The sequence below is a fragment of the Drosophila suzukii genome, chromosome 3, assembly GCF_043229965.1.
Source record: "Drosophila suzukii chromosome 3, CBGP_Dsuzu_IsoJpt1.0, whole genome shotgun sequence".
NCBI classification, from domain to species: Eukaryota; Metazoa; Arthropoda; class Insecta; order Diptera; family Drosophilidae; genus Drosophila; species Drosophila suzukii.
Genome location: NC_092082.1, coordinates 75,853,764 through 75,867,133, shown reverse-complemented (window position 1 = coordinate 75,867,133; position 13,370 = coordinate 75,853,764). Strand labels below are relative to the sequence as shown.

At 39.6% G+C, this 13,370-nt stretch overlaps 1 protein-coding gene across 5 annotated transcripts in view; it reads left to right on the top strand.

The window, feature by feature from the left end:
* Positions 1-13,370, top strand: part of mld (molting defective) — a 36,395-nt gene that overhangs the window by 15,194 nt on the left and 7,831 nt on the right. The gene's annotated exons all lie outside the window — the stretch shown is intronic.

The following is a 13,370-nucleotide window of genomic DNA, read 5'->3' as shown; positions in this document are numbered from 1 at the left end:
GTTAAAAGTGGTGGAATAAATGTTTAGTTAAGTGAAGTGCTGCCCGGCTTTTGTGGAGGATTCTCTCATTAATTTAGTTACTTATTGAAAGTCAATGAATTCATTAGTTAGTTAGTGGCCTAAGGGCAATTAGTTGCGGCTCATTTAACTCGGGGGGTTGACTGGCATTAATTGGCAAGATAAAGACAATCTAATTTCTTAAGTTGACTCGGGGAAAACGTGACTGTGTTATTATTTGTGAGTTGGGCTTGGACCAGAACAAATTAGAGTATATTCTACTAAATATATAAAACAAACCTTGATCATGTTAAGTTGTATACATACCCATTTAGACCTTTTTTAAGATCTTGCGAATTCTTTCGAAAACAAAGAGACCCATGCCCAGAGTTCTGTGACAACCCTTAGATAAAGATCCACTCGAGGAAATTAATTTCCACAGAGTTACTGACTATGACGATGGAAGTGATAAGCAAGTTGCTTGCACAATATCGCAATTATCGTGACCAAAACAACACTTACTCAAAACTGCAGTGAAAGGAAACCATTTCTAGACCAAGCTTGGCTGACTTTGTGATTTAATAAACAAAGAAAACGACATAGTTCCGCTTTGGTAAGCGGAGCTCTAAATAAATCTTGTGGTCTGGTTGTCGGCGACAGCTTTATAACTTTATTAGCCACTGATCTGAGACTTCCTGCCCACTGTACTAGCCATAAAAAACGAAGCTCTGTTTCAATTGGCAGCCTCTTTGGCCACTTTACAGCGCTTTTTGGTTTTGGGCGGGCCGAAACTGATGGAAATCTCCGCTTGTGTGTACATGTTTTTATGGCTCTCACGCGGCACAAACCTCACAGTAACCATATAGTGTTTTATATTTTCTTTTTTTACAATGATCGTTCGCGAGCAAAGTAAGTAAAACAACAAAGGTCGGTGGTTTTATGGGGAAAGTACTGAGCAAGAACATGGATGCTAATGAATTTTATGAAAACAAAAGGGGTTTTATTTTCCCCTTTTCTCTCTCACATATTTCACTTCTTGCCTCAAAAAATGCTGATGGTATGAGCCAAGTTGCGGTTTATTGAACTCGCAACTGGTCAGACCGCATAAAAGCCAAGACCACACGATCAGTTGGCCTGTCCGCTAACGGTCAAGAAGTTGTTAATCAATGCAGACGATTAAAAAGACAACTGCATTGCCAACGATAATGATGATGATGACAATGATGAAGAACCCACTTGGACAAGTTCCAACCAACCAACTGAGACCCCCAATGTATTTATACACATTTCCATAATGCTAATGGCGTTAGCCGCTGTGCGGATTCCGCGGCGTCATCGTTTCGTTTATTTCCAGTCCCCAGTACCCAGTCCCCAGTCCTCATACAATGTGGCTATCCACACACTCGTCTTCAAACCAGAACTCGTGCTAAGGTCATTGCCGATATTCACTCGTAATAATCTGAGTCCGGTTGCTTGGTTTGCTTTTCAAGAACCAACCGAAAAAGAGCTGGATCTCCGTGAAACAGATCTCTTTTCTGGCGAAAAAAGGAATGGTATGGGTCGATCGGTATCTGACTTGATGACTTTATTCTCTCGATTCTCTGGCCACTCGTCGCTAGGTTCGCATTTGAGTTCCCAAAAGACTATATGTATCGCTGAGTTTATTTATATACAGAACTCAATTCTAAATGCCCGAACACTTTCGCTCTGCTCTTCACAAGCAACTGGTAATTTTGACCTTTTATATGTTTTGTATCTCTTTGAAATCGAAGCAACACGCTAATTCCAAATCAAACCAAAAAAATGTTTCAAAACACTTTCCTATCCGCCCCAAGGAATACGTAAAAAATAGATGAACACAATTGTATATCTTCGGTCTCGACGTCATGGTCTTTAAATGTTTGGTCATTTGTGTGTGGGTTTTGCACTCCCATCCAATAATTGTTTATTTTCTGATTCCTTTCATTCCTTGGCCTTCTGTTTCTAGATTGGAGGAAAGATACTTCTTGGGTGTTTTTTGTTTTTGTTTTGAAATTTCCGAAATACCAAAGGTTATAAATAAACACCCATTTCGAAACCTAAACAGAAACAGGAAAATTCTCTTGCCTCGAATTTGGGCCATGTGTTGTGGCCAAAAGTGTTTTATCATCATTTTAGCGAATTTTTAGCACAGCTTCCCATGAGTTATGAGGCTAAGACAAATGGAGGGAGGATAGGTGTAAAATGGTTTTTGTCGCTTTTGGTTTATGTCAATGTTGGCCTTTAGCACGTTTCATCCGATTTTCACACTTTGCTAATTAGGAGTAGGTGAAAATTCTCTGAAAAGCAAATAAAAATTAGCCAAAACAATCAGTTCGAATCACTTTTAATGTACTTAACAAGTTAATTGTTGGTTGTACACCGTGTGAAATGTGGCATGTACGCTGGGTTTGCAGGGTAAATAGTGTAATAAGTGGTATTTCTAGCAGGCATTTGATAATTTCGAAAAAAAAAATGAAAAACGGCAAGTCGTTTTAATCCCATCTCATTAAATAGGATTAAAGTTTTCAAAGCCAAACCCACTCATTCAGACAATTCTATACAATTTCCCTTTTGGGTGAAAGCCAAAGAGTTAACTTTTGTATACAACTTTCAGCCCACACTCTAATAAAATGTAAATATATATCCCTTTTGAAATTTTAATGATATAAGACTGTGAGACTAGCCGAATAAGCTCAGCTAACTTAGAGTGACAAACTCGCAAGCAAGCATCTTACCCATCCAACCAATTCGTATTTAAATATTTTCGTACCATTATCGCATTTCTGCCTCGAATGGTCGAAACAAAAACTTTTCCACAATTAAATTTAATGGATTTGGCGGGGCGCTCTGAAGGAATTTGAAAACGAAATTAGGGATTTACTCGGTTGGGTTGTGTGTCGTGTTCATACATACACGTTACGTTACGTTACGTTATAACATCTTCGCCAACACTCTTCCGCTCGAATTAACTTAATATTCTTCGGTTCGGGGTAGTTTTACACACTCCCCGAAGCACAAGCAGCAAAACTGGCAGAAGCAGAAGCTTTGCTTTTAGTAGCCATACATATACCCACAATGCCAAATCCCCGCTGTCATATGGGGCTATGTCCCTTGCGAAAATGCTAAGCCCCTCGAAAGCGACACAAATTGCAGGTGACAGACCGCAAGAGTGGGCGGTGGATAATGTGTGCATTCCCGTTATTCTGCCATTTTGCAATTTCTCTTTATGGCTTTTGCAGAAAATCCCATCTAATGAGTAACGAGAGTGCGTGTGTATCATCTCCATCTCTATATACCCATCTCTCTCTATCTCCGCTCTTTTTTTAGTTTTACTGTTCTGTCTGCGCTGGTTTATTTGCTTAATTAATTTGGGCGCCCGGCCAATTTCACATTAAAATTAGAAAAACTGTGCATTGAAAAGGCCACAAAATGAGAGATTCTCTCACAAGTGTGCACACACACGGTCCAAACAAAAACTTTTATAAATAAACAATCAAAAGTGAAAGACGTCTGCCTAGAGGGCCATAACTAAAAACAAGATAGAGTGCTATAGTCGACGGCCTCGACTGTCAGATACCCGTTACTCAACTCAAGGCAGTGCAAGGGAGATGGAGATATGCATGCAACAAATCGGCTGTTTCCGATATTTTTAATGAGTGGCCGATTGGATAAAATTTTGGCATGGAGGAGATGGATAAACAGAATAATCCCATTTAGACTTTTAATAAATATTGAATATATATGGGCGGTAGACAGATTTTTAGCGCTTTGATTGTTAAAGTGGGCGTGGCAACATACTAAAATAAACTGGCTCTATGCAGGAATCTCAAGAATTTGCTTTGCTATGTACTTTATAGGGTCGGAAAGGCTTCCTTCTACCTATTACATACTTTCCGAAGAATCTAGTATACCTTTTTACTCTACAAGTAACGGGTATAAAAATGATTGATATAAGCAAAGTGGGAAAAATCCAAAAATATGGCATTTATCAGAACCATTTCAAGAGGCAGATGACGAAATGAGGTTGGGTCGGAAGAATATATGTATAAATGTTGTTTCCCCAAAAGACCTTGTTGATAAACATTTGTACACATACTTATTTTTTTTGTTAAGCTTAAGAAAAATGAGTTTAAGCAAAGACCAAGTTAACTTATGTGATTCTATAAGAATGTCAAGCATATTTGCATAAGATGTCATTATCATTTATAATCAGGTTTTTGCACTTTAGCGAGTGGTTTCTGAAGGTTTTCGAGGTGTATATTGCATTTTGTTTTTTCGTTATTTATTTCAATGTTTCTTGATTTTGCAGATATTTTAGTTTATGGTATTATTATATTCAAACGATTTATTGTTGTGGTAGCACAAGCATATTAATATTCCGGCAAAAGGTTAGTTGTACCTGGGGGGATTAGAATGCCAAGCCACCATGTTTTGACCACCACCGTAGTTTATAGGAATTTAAGTGCCTTTGGTCGTACCTACCTACTACTGGTATGCAAATCTCTTTTATTTTCCCCATGTAAGAGCCGGAGTTCCCAAAGAATGCCAGTAATGCCAGCAATCTAGTAGCTGGACAGAGGACCAGAGGACCACTCAAGTGCATTATAAAAGCTTATAAAATGCTCTTCACGCCCGGCAAAAAAAGAGCATATACATTTAAGTGGCAGTGGTTGGGGAGTTTGGAGGTTGGGAGGTTGGAAGTTGGAGGCCTGCAGGCACATAAACACAGAAAACCGCTGCTATGATGTGTGACAAAGCATGTTTTTTTTTTGCCCATGTTGCGGGCCGGGTTAATCAACTACGCAAATACGGCCAGAAGAACCAGCTGGTCGCAATAAAAACCGGCCTTAAACATCCGCATCACAGTAATCAGCATCAGCATCCAGCCAAAGGCAACACACAGACACGAAAAACGAACAAGGGGGAGTAATCAACCCTCGAGCAAAAGTCAGCAACACTTAACGCCTTTTGATTGTTTAATTTCTCAAATTGTTTTATGGATTTATCCCCTCCTGTCTGCCGTGATCCACGACCCATGGCCCGTGGCCCAGGGAACCCATGCCGTCTGTTCCGGGCACACGCCAATGAAAAATTAATACCAAGGGTGGCCAAAAGGGGACTCGACTTGCTCGACTTGCTGTGATGCATTGGCGGCGGCCCAGGAGGAGGACAACATCAAAAGCGGAGGGCTTCATTTTTCACCGCTTTTGACATTTTGCAGCCACCGAAACAACAAGTACGTCGACGGCAGCCAGAAACAATCAGGCAGCCAGCCAACCAAAGAGCCGCATCTCAAACCGATGCAGAGGGGGGGATCCAGGCATCCGGGGGATCTGCGGGGCGGCTAATCCCCCACTGACATACCACCGGTTCCGGCGGACCAACGGACGGACCACCAGCAGGAGCAGCAGATTCGCTAGATTCACCACCAGATGCCGCCCTCCTGTGCGCATATTCCAATCAAATTAGTTAGAAAGGTTTGCCGCGCACCATCGTCCAAAAACAGGAGCTTCCTCTCATTCAGTATCTGTTCGAGTTCTGGTCCGGTCAAAACGAATCCGTACGCACGGACGCAAATTTCGAAAAAAAAAACCCATTGAAAACACTGAAAACAAATAGCATTTTTCTACCTAAAAATCGTTGATTCGTTGATTCTAGGGGGCCCAAAAGTGAATGAGTACGAGGAAGGATAGGCCGAAAGTTATAAATAAAACACCGGGGAGATCTGTTTGTGTCTGGGGCTATGTAATTAGAATATGTCGCCAAACGGAAATCAGTGAAATATACTTTGCAATTCAAAGGCGAAGAATTCAAAAGAATTCTAGCAGAGTGAAGAATTCCCTTCGAAAAAGTTGGCTGGCCTTTGTCAGTGACAGAAAAAACCGCAAAATAAAATATCATTCTTCTAATACCCATGAAAACGTTATAAAAACTATGAAAAAATATTTAACATTAATCCTAAATTTATCTTTGTGACTAATTTTTTGAAAAATTGAAAACATCAATGAGATCTTTTAGCCTTTGATAAGACCGCCAACATTTGAATTTGCAAAAAGAACAGGAATACAAAATAAATATTACGCCAAATGCGACTTATTTTAAATGTGCAAGCGGAACTTTTGAGAAATGTAGATAACTAAACAGAATTTTGTTTTGCGATAAATACTTTAAAATTCAAGTCTGCCGCCGAAATCCAGCAGTTCAAGCAAACCTATAAAATATGCAAAACGAGCGCTTGCAAAGGAGAACAGTTGCCAAGTGAGCGACAGCCAAGGAAAAAAATTTCGACAAGTAAACAATCAAAGACATAGTATTCAACTGCCACGAAGTTGAAGAAGCGTAAAAATAAACAAATAATGTGAAAATAAATAATGATATGAAACACGAGCCTGAAATAACAACAGGGTTTTGAAAAGAAAGTATATCTCCCATACATTGTGATTAAAATAAAGTAAGTATTGTATATTATGGTATGGTACGGATCGCTGTTTCCGTTGGATTTTCTTTTCACACACATCCAGTTGATAGAGCTCGACTGACCTTTGGCTGGGAAACAAAGCGAAGAAGCAAGAGGCTGGCCCATCTGAATTGCTGATCTCTCGAGGAAGTGTCGCAACTGAGACGACGGAGTCGTAGCCTCTGTCTCTGCGAAATTAGATAAACCACTAAATGTCTTATAGAGGCAATGGTGAAACATAGCGGCATCTAAGGAACCCAACGAAAATCGTTTTGTTTTTTTTTTTTTTTGCTCACTCAAATTGAAATCTTTCTTGGGCCCGAAAACATTTCAAAATGGAATTCGCCAAGTATATAGAATTTACCCGCATAATGATACTTTTCCACAGCTATCTTGTGTTTATACAAAGGAACTTTATTCATTGTTTGCTGTTTTGCGCGAATCTTTTCCCAGAATGGCTTGTTTGCTTCTTCTATAAGGCTGTGTTTTATTTCGCGTCTCGTAGATCTAGTTCAGTGTGGGTAATTAAGATGTGTGTGGCATTATATTGTTATGTGTGCTAAACGAATTTCAGCCAATAAATCTGTTTAGATTTAGTTCATGGTCGAATATGTATGCGAATGTGAATGAATTAAATGGAAATACGAAGGCCATCGGTATATTTCCCACCATCCCCCGAGCAATCGAACTTGCCACTTTTAAAATAGATCACTTGGGTGTCCATTGTTGTTTTGTTTTTATTTTTTTTTCGGGGCCTCACTTAATCGATATGCCGGTCATTCTGTGCGTCTGTTTCCAGTGTGCTAGTCGTAGTCGTACCTCCCATTTGGAATCCACCGCCCATGTTGGAATCCCGTTGGTGGCCTGGTTTGTATCGGGTTTCCCGCCCCACAGCCCCCCACTTTTGTGGCTTTTGTTGCTCCGCCTATTAGCACATGTGAACCATTGTATATGTACATATACGGACTGGCAGATTTATCCATAGAGTGTGTAAAAGAGGGAATTTCGCACTAGGCATCCTTTTCTATTTTTTTCTTCTTCTATTTTTTGTTGCGGCTTGTTTTGCTGTTTAATTTTTCTGTACATTGTGTCCGCTGCAATTAAGCCAAATGGTGAAATGCCAACTCGAGTGGTAGAGTTCTACAAGTGGGTTGATTTAAGTGAGAAGTGGCGGCAGCAGCAGCAGCAGCAGCACCACTTCACCCACTCACCCCCTTGCATCATTGCAGAATCGCGGGGAATCCCCGGTCCGGGTTGGCTGGCTGGCTGGCAAAATGCTAACCATTTACCGCCCAAAACGCCCCCTGGTTTTGCACCCTCACCCTCCTGTGGATTCTGGGTTGTTGGGGACTTGTCTAATTCTGTTGTTTCCGCCGCCATGGGGCGTATGATTTATTAAGTATCCGTCCTGGCTGACTTGTGGTCCCTCTCTCGCTCACTTCACACGCAGAAAAAAGTTCGTTTTTGTCGGCTTTAAACCGAAAAGAACAACCTAATTTGTATTGGGAACTAGGAGTTTCATTTGTTGTTCTTCTGTTAAAAATAAAAGAACATCGATACCAAAGGGTACTTTAAAATTGTAGAATCTTAATGCCACATACCCCAAAAAACACGCATGGGTAGTTTTCTTAAAGTAAACACCATGTAATTGAAAAGAAAACAAATTTACCAGGGGTTGGTTTCTCAATTTGTCGTGTCGTTAAACTGCCATGTGCCATTGTAGATACTTGGCTTTTCTTGTGCTTAATGCCAACGATATCCCTAACTAAATTGGGCTTAACCAAGAAAATAAATGGAACCCGAAACTCGTTAGCCAGCCAGCTATCCAGTGTTTGATTATAACAGGCCATTTATCCCGCAGGCTATCAATTTACAAAATGATTGGTCTTCGATTGACAATCAACTTCCTGATTTTTAATGCATTTTCGCTCTAGGTCATTTCCTTTATTTGATTTTGCGGTGGCCACATCAGCACACATGGTACATAGTAATTTTCTTTAAATTTATAAAAGTACTATGCAGACTTTGATTATATGATTTTGAGGTGGTGACCGCAACATACAAAGTACATAGTAATTTAAAAAAGAAATTATTTCAAATATTATTTCGAGTGCATGCTTTGATTACAATCGCTGGTTCTCCACTGTCAGCTGCTGCGGCTTTTTATGGGCTACATTAGAGTCGGAAACTGTTCTGGCTGAAGAGTGCCACCCCGACTAACACCATCAGCAGCACCAGCATCACCAGTATCACCCCATATCCTTCCAGCCATGTAGAACAGGGATTACAGCACACCCCGAAAACCGGGGCTCATCTCTTAATTAGTTAAACATTGAGTGGCTGGCTTTGGCTTCTTCTACTTCTTGGGTGGAGGAAGCTCGCCTTGTTGACTTTTGGATTTAGATTTTAATTTGCAGCAATTTCTGCCAGGGTGTTTCTTCTTCAATTATTCACTCCTCCTCCTTTGGCAAAACAAGAGAATTATCATCATCAAAAATGTAAATTTATGTTTGCATCACAGCGATTTATTATCTCGCTCTCACTCAATTTTCCCCAACAGCCAGCAAGCCAAGCCGCCCATTTCGACTATATTTATGAGTCCGGCTTTCTTGCAACAGTTTACGGTTATTAAATTTCTCGTTTTTTTTTTTCACTCCACCAACAAACGGGCCAACTGGCCAACTGGCCACCATCGTCCATCCGGCGGCGTCATCAATTCAGTGCAGAAATCCCATTGCTGCAACCATATTGGGTTGCCAGCAAATTGCCGTTTCGATTATTGCGCTTTTGTTACACTATCCGATGATATTTAATCTCTAAAAAGCGTTTTAATGGCTCAGGCGCACTATCTCATTGTCTTTTGTGTTTATGAAAATATCACAACAATGATATTTTTATCATTTCACAAACAAGTTGCATTTAATGACACTGAAACAGGCTCATTGCCGGTTTTATAAATATCAATATAGGTTCTTTAAACCCAAAGGCAAGGTTCAATTAAAAATCAATTAGCATTTCCAAAGATGCTTTCCGTATACGTTAAACCTGTTGCAAATATTGAATATTGTTACGAAATATATATTGTGTAACAAATGTTTTTCAATTGCCAATTAAATGAAATAAAAATTATATGCCTTTCTAAATGGCATTAAAAAATAAATGGTATAACAATTGGATTTCTATTGTTTTGGCAACTCCTTTCTTTGCATTGGATTCAGGTGAAATGATACCAGTGCCACGTTTCTGAAATTATTATATCTATTTAATTATAAAAGAAAACAATCGGTGGAAGTGGTTAAGTAAGATTGCTTTTAAATTATTTTTAAATCGATCCCTGGAAAGGGAAAGGTTTAGAAGGGTATTGTGTGTAGTTGTGGCTGCCATTTTGAAGTATTGGCCTTCATCCATCTTGTTGCCAAGTTTGTTGTTTTAATTTCTATTTGTATTGGCATTTGGTTTTTCTTACCAGTAATTCGCTTGCACATTGAGTGCAAATTAACTCGATTTCCATGGCGTGTTTGAGGGTTTCTTTTGTCTAATCCCCCACAATAGACACAACCGCCCTTTCTCCGCGTATCTTTGATAGGAGAAACTAGGAAGAGAAAGGGCAACAAACAATTCCAACAATTGTCTGTGCCAAAACGGGTGAGAGGGAAACAAACAACAAACACAACGAACACGAATAAAACTAAAACGACGAATTCCAACCGACAACCGACATTTCAGAGGCCAAGACAAATCGAACCTCGGGGCACCGGATTGCCATGGTTTTGACTCTCGGAATCGGAATAGGTTTCGGAATCGGATTCGTCGGAATCATTATTGCTCTCTGGCTGGAACGACGTTTATCTTGAACTAATCTTTCAATTGTGTGGCTTTCTGGGTTATTTGTCCACTTTGGATTACTGCAGTTTCGCAAGACAAATAAGAAAGAAGAACTTTACGAGCATAACATACGGAGTGTGCCAGTACTAAGGAGTCGGAGTCGAGAATGTTTGCATTTATGTCACCCTTTGATACTTACTCGAAACTAATAAATTACCCAGCTTCATAGAAGCACAAAGGCACTTAAAATATTTTCGTTTGACTTAAGAAAACCATTTGTGTCGCCTTTAAAAAACGATTATGGAAGACAATAATTAACTGTCAATCAATGGAATGGCTGACAATGCATATAAAGAGGAGAGACCCGACCTTTTCAGGCCTTATAATATGTACATGTGTCTTGAAAAACTTTTTACAAATTTCAACATATTCGCTGTGTACATTTTACCGCTATTTACGTTTTATCCAGCGCCATTATGATTCACTGAAAACATTTTTTAAGCCTTGATGCTACCTTTTGATTGTTATTTATTGAGCGCGCTCTCCACCCAATGGAATTTAAAATTCATACTTGTGATAGTCGTAGTCGCCCATCAGCACATCACAGTCGCTTTCTCATTGTCTGTATTTTTTTATTCTCATCTAAGAGGTGTACGAACATTTAAATAACCATATTATATTTTTATTATTTGTGTCATGCCCGGTCTAGCGTATAAACAGTCGACTGCGAAAAAAAACTTCCGATGACATATTGTTCAATTTTTTTCTTCTTAAGCTGAGTGTACAGTATTTGTCAGCTTTATTTTTACTGGGCATCATCTGTGGAATATACCGAAAATTAAAATGTTTTACGGGTAATAATCAATTTCATGAAGACACAATTAACATTCTTTGGAATTCTCAGATGTGTATATGTTCTTTGATGACTTGCTTATTATATTTTCGGGTAATATTTATTTTTTGTCAACCATTTTGAATTTTTATTGAACTCTTTGGTGGTGTTATAAATTTCGGTTTTATCTGCCTGCCTGATGGGTCGATAATAAAGTTTATGTACAAATCTTATTGTCACATGGGGATGGGGGATATATCTTCTCCATTTTTTTTTTTGTGAATGTACAGGTGCGTTTGTTTATTTATTTATTGGTTTGCGTGTGTGTGGAACTCACGAAAAACCTTTCGACCACTTGGGACTTTATTTTTATTATGTGTGAGCAAACAATTTATGTATTTAATTCACAGTGTATTCAACGCATTTGCGTCGATTTTATGCGCCGGTCCACTCGGTCACACATGCACATTTATCTATATATCCGCCCGATCCAGCCGGACGGCATTTACTTGGATTGTCATTTACACTTGACGGCGGTCCGTTGCGTCTGTCGTCGGTTCGGTTCTTCTTTTTACCCAGATAGCCAGCCAGCAGACTGCTGCTCGTTTTTTCGAGCTTTTTTTTCTGGTTTTTCGGCCAGTTCCACCACTATGATCCCCCCGTCTCCCACACTCAGTCCAATCCTCACATTGGTTATGCATTGTTGGCGGCATCTGCATTCGAAATCGTTCAAATTTCCGACTCGACCCCGCTCCAGAGTATTTTTCGCCGAGCTCTGCATAAATTGTGACCGGTCGGTCGGTCTCTTGTACGGTTTTCTGTCATTTTTGGGAACTGTAGCTGTAGTATTGCCATTACCATAACCTCCTAAGCACATATCTCGAAACAAATCACGTTGTCAGTTGTTGTTTTTTTTCATTACCCAGCTCTTTGTCGCTCCTGGGGTAACGTATGTTCGGAATTGTATCAGTATCAGCATTCTTCGCCTTTTCGCCGTTTCCCCGTTCCTTTCACATTAAGTAACTGGATTTTTTGGCCCTGTTTTCTTTTTTTGGCTTTCCATAAGATCTTGAACTTGTTAATTGATTTCTTGCCACTCCTGCACTTTTAAATCGTTTTCAACTTAAGCAATTAAATTTACATTGTAGCATTCGCGTGTGGCCTATACTATTTCATCAGTTGTGTGAAGGCCCGTATTAATATGCAAAAAAAACACTATACACCATATATTGGGGGATTAGGAAATCCTAATTAAAGCAGTCTTTATACCAAAGTATATGCACTATATGCCTCGTTGGCATTATGATTTGCCGTATGTTTGCCTGCGTCTTTAATGAAACCACTCGGTTGGAAAACAAAAGCAAATTATTTGCTCCAAATCGCCGCAGAAAACGAAAACGAAGGTGGTGCTTGTGCTGTGGCGGTGGTGCTGGAATTTTTGCCACTCGAATGCCCCCCGTTCCATACGGTTTCGATCCAATCCAATCCAATCCCATACGATTCGATCCGATCCGCCTTCGCCACCTGTGCAGATATAGGGGGATTTCAAACTAACGAGCGACCGCGGCCAGCTGCCCATAAATCATTAATAAACTCTGCTGGTTTTGGCTTTCCGATTCGAAGCGAAAGATTTTCGACTTTGCCTTTTCAACGTTCAATGTCAGGTTAATTAATTCATAATTTAGTCAGTTCAGCCGCGGCAACAAAACGACTAAGTGAAAGACAGGGCGTGATTCTGGGCAGGAAGTCGATTGGATTAACAATTTTATTATCTAATCACTCTTTGAGTAAGTCAATGCTGAAGTACTAAGCGTTGTTTTTAATAGCAAAATTTGTATTCAAGTCTCGCTTAATAATATATATGATAATTCGCCAAACGGGTATCGGATATGGAAAAGTTAATGTCCCCACAGGTTATAAAAAGGGTGGATAATGTTTCTATAAATAGAATTTGATATTTAGAAATCATAATTTGAACGGATACCGCCTGGTTTTGATTTCACTACTGAAATGTTTTGAGCACTGCACGTGTTGGAAACATTCAATCAATGAGAAAGCGCTGGGCTATTTGTCTCAAGGATTTTGGTATTTGCATAACAAAGTAAAGCACACATTTGTGTAATACTTTGGAAAGACTAGGATTTCATTGATTTACTAAATGCGATAAATTCACTGTGCCATATAAGCTCGGGTTTTTTTTTGGTTTTTGTGAGAGAACCTAGGGGAAGCCAAAGGCTG